Here is an 8,596-nt window from a genome sequence, read left to right on the forward strand (position 1 = left end):
ATAATTTTTCCACGCTTTAACCGGGTGAACATCTTTGTCGGCGATTGTCTTGTCTCTGACAATCTTAAAATAAGATGGAAATGTTTAAATTGTATATGACACACAATTTTAAAAAATGCTGTACGATCTAAGCATTAAAGTAAGCTATGCAATTAATAAACAAATTAACAAAGGATAACTAACAAAAATTAAGCTTACAATTAATAATTAGCAAAAAAACTAGTCAACAACAAATCACAAAAAAATAACAGTTAATGCAAAAAAACTAAGTGTTAATAACTATTGAAAACAAGTTAAAATTAATGACTAGCAAATAATAAATAACTTACTAACTAATAAAAAATTGGTCTTAGGAAATAATTAATCCCTTAATAAATATGCTTTTGTAGTACATATTATTTTATTTCACATTCAAAATTATTGTCATAAACTGTAACCTGTGTAGGGGTTAGGGAACTGCCCTTGCATCAGAAAGGTTCTGGGTTCGCCTCCCGGCAAGGCATGGATGTTCTTTCCTTTTCTGTACTATCTGTCCTTACTGTGGGAGCAACGTTGGCCCACCTGATATCGTGCCCCTGAAAGAGTGGCCAACAAATCTGCCCTACAGATGCCTGTATAACCTAGGTCATTCTCTAGGCGGTCATTGGGAAAAAAATATTCAAACAAGAAAGAAACAATAACAGTATCGAAATCTACCCAATACCTTGTGAGGAATGTTTAGTGAAAAGTATCAATACTATTTTGATTGCTTCATGAAACTTGCAAGTCAATTTAATAATCGACTTTTGGCTCCTCAAAGAAGAAAGTTCTCTGGAAATCAAATGGGTTTTGTTGTTTTTAGTCCTAACATCTATGGTCGGGATTTATTCTATTACTGTAGCGATTTTATATTTTCCTCGTTTGAATATTAATTTGCAACCCCTACTGAATGTACAGTGAGCCAAAAAAAGAGAAAAAAATAAACCACCCGAAATAACTTTTGATCTACTAATCAGATCGTTACGTTCTAGGACTTAATCTTAACGTTTCGAGGTGATTACCTCAAATATGCTAATTACTCACTGCAAACGATACTTTAAGGTACGAGTTAAAGTTAAGAAGTTAAAGAAGTCGTATATTTAAAATTCGATTTCTCTGGAACTATTCAACCAATTTCGCTCAAAATTTGGCATTTTGTAAATTTAAGATACTTTAAAAAAAAAAAAATTATATTCCTTATTATATTCAAAAGTTTTACGACTGTTATTAAATAAAATAATAAAAAAATAGTAAATATTTTCTAAAATTTATTTTTTGCATGGAATTATCTTTGGATAAACGAATTTTATAATTGTGTGCAAAGATTTTTCAATTCACTTAAAAAATTCGCGAGATGTGGCGAAATAAGCAAAAAATAAAGTTTAATAAAATAAAATGAACATTAGGGGGTCCAAACTTTGGATTGCTCTCCTGACAAAAGTATTGGGACCATATTTTCCTAATTGCGGCTACCTCCTATATTTTGAGGATCAGAAATCCACATCCATCGAATAAAGCTATGTTTATTCAGAGAAAGTACGTTTTTGTGTCGGATTTCATGGCTTAAATTATCGTCTGCACTAATTAATTGGCATATTTGAAACCCTTCAAACCGTTAAAATTAAGTCCTAGAACGAGAAGATCCTATCATTAGATCAAAAATTATTGAGAGTAGTCCGTTTATTTTTTTACGCACTGTTCCCCTTCAATATCTTATAAGACAGGTAGTTGAAAAATGATGCATGAAGAATGATCAATGCAGATGTATAATTTGACCAAACTTGTAACCAATTTAATTATAATCTAACTGCATTGTTAAAACAGCTTAAAAATAGTTTCTTGTTATATACTTGGTTGTGGTGGTTTTTTGACAATAGTTTTAGTCCTCCATACTCACATGTGATTTGTTTGAAAGCATTTTGCTAGTTTACGAGGATTAACTATAGAAAATAAATTGCCTTTATCTTGTGATATTTTAAATTTACATAATTGGAATGCTAAAAATGTATGATCCAATACTTTTCTATAGAGAGTAAGCATGAAAACTAATTCTAAAAAATGGGACTTGGGATGATTCATGGTTGCATAAAATTTTAAATGGAGAAAACTCCAACTTTATTGATTTCCTGATAATTATTCCTAAATGGATGTAAATTTTCCTGAAAATTATATTCATTATTCTATGTCATATATCATAACTATATGATTTTATTTCAAATTTTCGATGAATATCTGAACCATTTTTTCTTCTGCAATATTTATGTGGAAAAAAAAAATTTAGTAAAAATTATTCCAAGTAAGAAAAATTTTTGGATTATACTAAAGTCATATTTTTATGCTATTATTATTTGCCATATTCATGTTATTATTATGGCATATTTTTACAAATGACGCAAATTATTGAGTGAATCAGTCACTCGATAATTTGCGTCATTTTGGAGCAGTTTGTGTCTTCTTTAGCCTTCAAAAAAAGATTTAAAACTGGTGTAGATTTGAGACAGGTGATTGAAACGGGTTAAGGAAGCAGTATGCAAGAAAACTTCGTCAAGTGGGACAACCAACTTCAATTTACTTCTTGTTCTGGTCAATTGTAAAGCTTTTTTTTTGTAACTAAGTTCTGAAATCACTTTAAAATTCAGTACATCAAGTGAATTTGATAAAATAAACTACTCATATTTTTTGAAGAACTGGTTTGAAATTTTATCTCTATTATTTGCTTCTCATCATTAATAATAACAAATAAATTCACAGTTTAATTTTGGAAAAAACTGCTAATTTGATTTATTGAGCCGTGATGGTTCAAGGGATAGAGAGTTCGCCTTTCAATGGGGTGATCCTGGTTCGAATCCCCACGATGGCTGGTCGATACGAATTGGACATCGACCACAGCGCTGACGTAAAATATCCTCAGTGGTAGATGGATCATGGGACCCTTGCCGTCAGGCTAACCGTGTGAGAGTTTCGTGGTTTTTCTCACCATGTAACGTAAATGAGACGTGGTCCCATAAAAAAGTCCTCCACGAAGGTAATTTTCTTCCAATACTTGATCCAGGAGTTCCCTTGTCTTCTGGATTGGATTCAAAATTATAAGGATACGGAGTTGAACATTAGTAAACCAAAAAATTGGATCGGCTGTTCCACGACGCTTATAAAATAAAATATAAAATTTGATTTATTATTCGTAAAAGGCATTATTGAAATGAGGAGCTCAGTGGCCAAGATCCGGCTGAGTGGCATTTTAGTGAATTTAAGTAAATGAACGTTAAAGTTTATACGTTTCTTCTTTTTGTTATTTCGCTCAAACATTATGTCATTAGTTTGTTTGTCAAAACATAACTCGCAAAATTTTGGGGTAAATTTATTTGATTCTAACTCTTTTATAAAGGAAGATATGAATGATTTTAGTGCGTAGCATTTGCTTTTTCATCGAATATAACTTCGTTTGAAAAGATAAAATAAACATACATATATTTAGTCTTATATTCATGCATTTTAGTCACAATTTTTGGAGCAAACTGGCATAGAATTTTAATTAGCCTTGTCAGTCCGAAAGCTGATGAAAGACGATTTAGAGGCAGCGTAATATCAACTTTCGCGGAGTAGATGTCTTAATGGTATGTATCGCTTTAATTTGCGAGAATTCGGTAATTTTTTAATTTAAAAAAGCAAGCAATCTTTAAAATAGCGCTGATTGCGGTCAAATTGTCATCTTGTTATATTTTAATTTATTTCTGAAATTAAATAGAAGTATTTTTCTTAGTTTTTATGCAAAATATATATAGGTCTAGTTGTTGAACCTCAAAAACTATTTTAAATTTTTCATTAAAAATTTACAGTTTTATCCTAAAATTATTCATTTGATTTACAAAAAAAAATTATAAAACAGTTTGGGGAATTTTGTGCTATCTTGGTATACTACGTGAACATAATTAGTTACGGGGCTCTCACTTTTCTTCATAATTCGGGTTACCACTTCACGAATTTCTAGCACAGAATCCACTCTGTGGATGTGCAACTTTTTTTTTCTTTCAATTTCAACTTCCTAGCCTTGATTCTAGAAGACAAGAGAACACCTATTTAAAGAACAAGATTATATTCTTCTCCAAGAAAAATTCTTTGAAGCGAAACTAATTAGCGTTTGTACAAAATGGAGGTAAAAACCACTAAATCCTCTAGTGATTAGCCCGATGCCATTGGAGCTCTAAAACATTTCTACCAAAGTATAACTTGCATGAGTAATCTCAACTGGCTAATAGCAAAGTAAAGTTTATCTATCTTTTTCCATGATTCTTTCATATGTAGACTTAATCTGTTTCCTCTGGAGACATGCCGTGAAAAAATTACCATTAGTTTTGTCAAATATCACGCTTATCATTTCGGATTTAAAACTTTATATTTATGTCTTCTCACACGTATTAAAGATTGTTGATGATCTCCTTCTTATTTTCAATTTAAAAATAATAATTCGAAAAATAGAAAAAATTTTGTAATACGTATTACCGATATTGTGTTAATTGCTGCTGTTTTAATAAGTACTATACATACTAATGCACATATCACTTTACCCACTATAAATACAGGGAAAATATTTCTTTCCGTATGGCATATGATAATGGTAATTTTTTACTATCAAGAATTGGTCTCGAGCAATAGAATTATGTCAAATGATATTGAGCATTGTTAGTCTTCATTTTAAGAAAACTTTTCATTTTAAGGATGAACTTAGGAAAAAAAATCATTTTTTGCTTAATCTAACAACTAAAAGGCCACCAGTAAGTTCAATAAATAACAACAAGCAGAAAAACTGGTCTTTTTTAAGTTAATTATTTGTGACCAAATATCTTCTTCAATTTCCTGCCTGACTTAGTAATGTTGATTATTACTGATTTATTGATTATTTAGTTTTATCTCAAACCGCAAGAAGAGCGAGTCTTCAGTGCATAAAACAAATTAATTTGGTTAAATTTGCTTTTCACTTTTCATTTTTTTTACTAAATAAGTCGTAGTAAGAACTATAATTTTAAAAACAAGAATCTCCGGTAAACCGTTACCATTTGAACAAAGCAATTTCTAATTGAATGGTTTAAATATTGTTGATTTTAGTTTATACCATAATTATGTTGTTGATTTTTAACCAGAAATGTCATTACCATAGATTACGATAATTTTAACGGAATTTTTTCCTACTGAATATTTTGAATATATGTATTTTAACAAAAATGTTAGCTGTCAAAATCAACTAACTGTCTCAATTTCACAAACCCCCACCCTCACCTCCAAGCATGGCATGATTTATTGACGGCTCCATAATGATTATCACCTCTTCCTATGACACTTTGTGACAATTAGAAGGGGGATCATTCATATTAAAAAAAAGTGTGACTTCATTTTATGGATGACGCTGCAAAGCTCAAAACTTTCAAAAGCATTTTAAAATCTATCTATACCTATGAAATATGATTAAAAAAACGAAAAACTGGTACACCACTTTTCAGAATGTCAATGTTAGCTCTGATATCGAGAATTCGATTAATATTAGAAATTTCATTTGTTCTAAAATGTTGTAAGCTTAAAATTGTCCGTGGAGTAGGTAGCAGTAGATATTTTTCTCAATTGTAAGTGTTCTAAATAGATAAAATGGTTTCTAAGAGCTCTAATAGCTAAAAGTATAATAATATAATCGTTCTAATAGTCCACATTGTTAACAGTGAAAACTATTTTTCTATCATTTGAAGCTGGAATGATGCCCAACAATATAAGTATACAATTTTTACGGTTTAACCTTCAACTCGCATGATCAGATCGTCTGATCAGTAACAATCGTTTTTTTTAATAAATACAAAATATGAATCAGTAAGAAATATGAAATGAAAATACTTGATTTAACAACCTGTTTAAAGTGTTTTTATATTCAGTGATCATAAATCAAATTTATATTTTGCTTTGAAATCATTTGAAAGATTTCTAATGCTATATAAACAAAATTTGATCATTTATTACAGTTAATGATCAAAATTGTTATGTTTCTTGTAGACTAGACTATGAATAGGCTGAATTATAATCCTTGATATTTCGAAATCGCTATCTCTTGCGCAAAAGTAGAATTTTATTTAAAGAAAGAATTCTAAAATATTTCAAAATAATTTAACCTTGATATTCATATTATAAATTGATGGAACTTTTGTTGAAACAGCATAGTTCATGAGCATGAGTTATGGATTTTTTTCCAAGTAATTAAAATAAGAATTGCTTTATTTGTATAAATTTAGTTGTATCGTGCATATTTGATCTAACTGTTTGATAAATTTCTGATTTACATTAAAAGGTAACCCAATAAAAGTATTTTAAATAAAAGTCAAAAAAAGGAGAACAAGCAATTATCTATTTCACATTAAATTCCTTATATTTATCAATTGATACTAATTATATCTCTCACATAAAATTCCTTATATTTACGGCTCAGTTACGATTATTACACATGATTATTATTAATATTCAACTTAAATGTGAAAAATACTTAGATATTAATTATTTATCAAGCATAACATTGGCTTTATTTATTGATTTATTGATTGTGATTATTACGCATGATTATTATCAATATTTAAAAAAATGTGAAAAATACTTAGATACTAATTATTTCTCCCACATAACATTCGTTATATTCATCGATTGATTGCGATTATTACTCATGATTATTATAATATTCAAATTAAATGTGAATAATACATAGATACTAATTATTTATCTCACATAAAGTTCGTTATATTTACTGATTGATTGCGAATATTAGGTATGATTCTTGTTAATATTCAAAACAAATAAGAAAAATATTTATATACTAATTATATAGCATAAAATTCATTAAACCAATCATCCGATTTTAATTTTAATGTTTGAATATATTACAACTCAAAATAAATAAAAATAATAATTTTAAATTAATTATATATCCAACAAAATTCGTTAAAATTCGTTGTGCTTTAATCACAAAAAACAATCTACTGACGTTTTGAGTAATGTTGTTTCTTTGGTCAAACACGTGTGCTTTATTTAGAACCATTACCTTAAAAAAAATCTTTTTTTTCAATTTAGGTTTAGTTTGTGATGTTAATTATTTTTATAAATTCAATTTAGGGGAGAGTCAGGAGTATTGTTTATATTTCTGTATAATATTGAGTAATAATCAATATTTTTTTATGTTTTTATTATTTTATCATCTAATTAAATAATGCAAAAAGAATAAAACAAAAAAAGAATAGTTTAACTTAAAAAAATCGAAATTTAAAAAAACATGTTTTTTAGCTCTTTTCAAAACGTGTCGGGTAGCCCCGCCCAGTTACAAAAATTATGTTTTTTGACTGTTTTTTCAGGTGTAAAGGAAAATGACTAATGTAATGACAATAGATAAACCTCATTTATCATTTTTATCACAAAATTATTTTATTTATTACATATTTATATACTTTTAGTGAATTCTATCATTTAATAACAATCATTTAATAACAACAATATTTGTTGTTAAAAATTCATATAACATAATCGAAGCAATAAAATAGTAATCTTTGCAACCGTACATTTATCGACGAAATAAAATTGGGCGGTGATACCCGACATTCGTGTGAGCGGGGCTACCCGAAATCCAATTTTTTTGTAAATTTGTAATTACTCGAACAATTTTTCACATATAAACTTCTTTCTTTGTGCAAATTAAACTTAAAACTACATACTTTAATGCTGTATGTATAGAAAAAATTATTTTTTTAGTATTAAAATGAAGTTTAATAGAAACATTTAACCAATTTTTCTTAATTTCATGACTACTGTATTCAACATATTTTCAAAACTATTGCTTACCATGTTACCAGCTGCATAAATACTTGAAACTTTGAAAATAATCCTTTTTTATATAACAATTAATGTCCGATGGCCCATTGACTTGAAAAAATACTCTATACATATGAAATTGACAGTGGGCGGGGGTACCCGACCCTCCCATATATGTTTTAATCAAATTGCTCATTTCCAAAAGGTTAATTTACCACCTAGCATTCCTGTTTAATTTTAAATTAATTTAGCATTATTATCGTAAAAGTAAATGTTTGGTATTATGCTCGGATGGATTGACTATATTTGTTTATATAATCGTTCCATAATTCGTACAGTTGAAAGCAGATGGTGATCGTTCATGCAGATGAAATTACGATTTAATGTTTTTTCGTTTCTAGTGTGCACTAGTTAACCCTCTTCTTATAAATTAATTCTTTTTCTTAAAAATAAAAATAATACAAAGCGCAAAAATAAATAAATGGACCCCTCTGAATACCACGCGATTTTTCAGTAGAGCGGTTCAAGGTTTTGATCTTTTAATGATAATTTTACATTTTGCGTTTTACGGTATATCTCGAGATCTATTGAAGCAAATTGAAATGTTTCTGAAAAATTATAAAATTCTTTTATCCAAAGCTGCAAAAAATTTATTTTAGTAAATATTTATATTTTTTTATTATTTTATTTAGTAATAGTCGAAAAGATTTTTGAATTGTGAAGTATACAATTTTTATATCATTTTAAAGTA

Source organism: Parasteatoda tepidariorum, chromosome 3 (genome assembly GCF_982258835.1).
Source record: "Parasteatoda tepidariorum strain Cologne lab strain chromosome 3, Ptep-v5.0, whole genome shotgun sequence".
Taxonomy (NCBI): domain Eukaryota; kingdom Metazoa; phylum Arthropoda; class Arachnida; order Araneae; family Theridiidae; genus Parasteatoda; species Parasteatoda tepidariorum.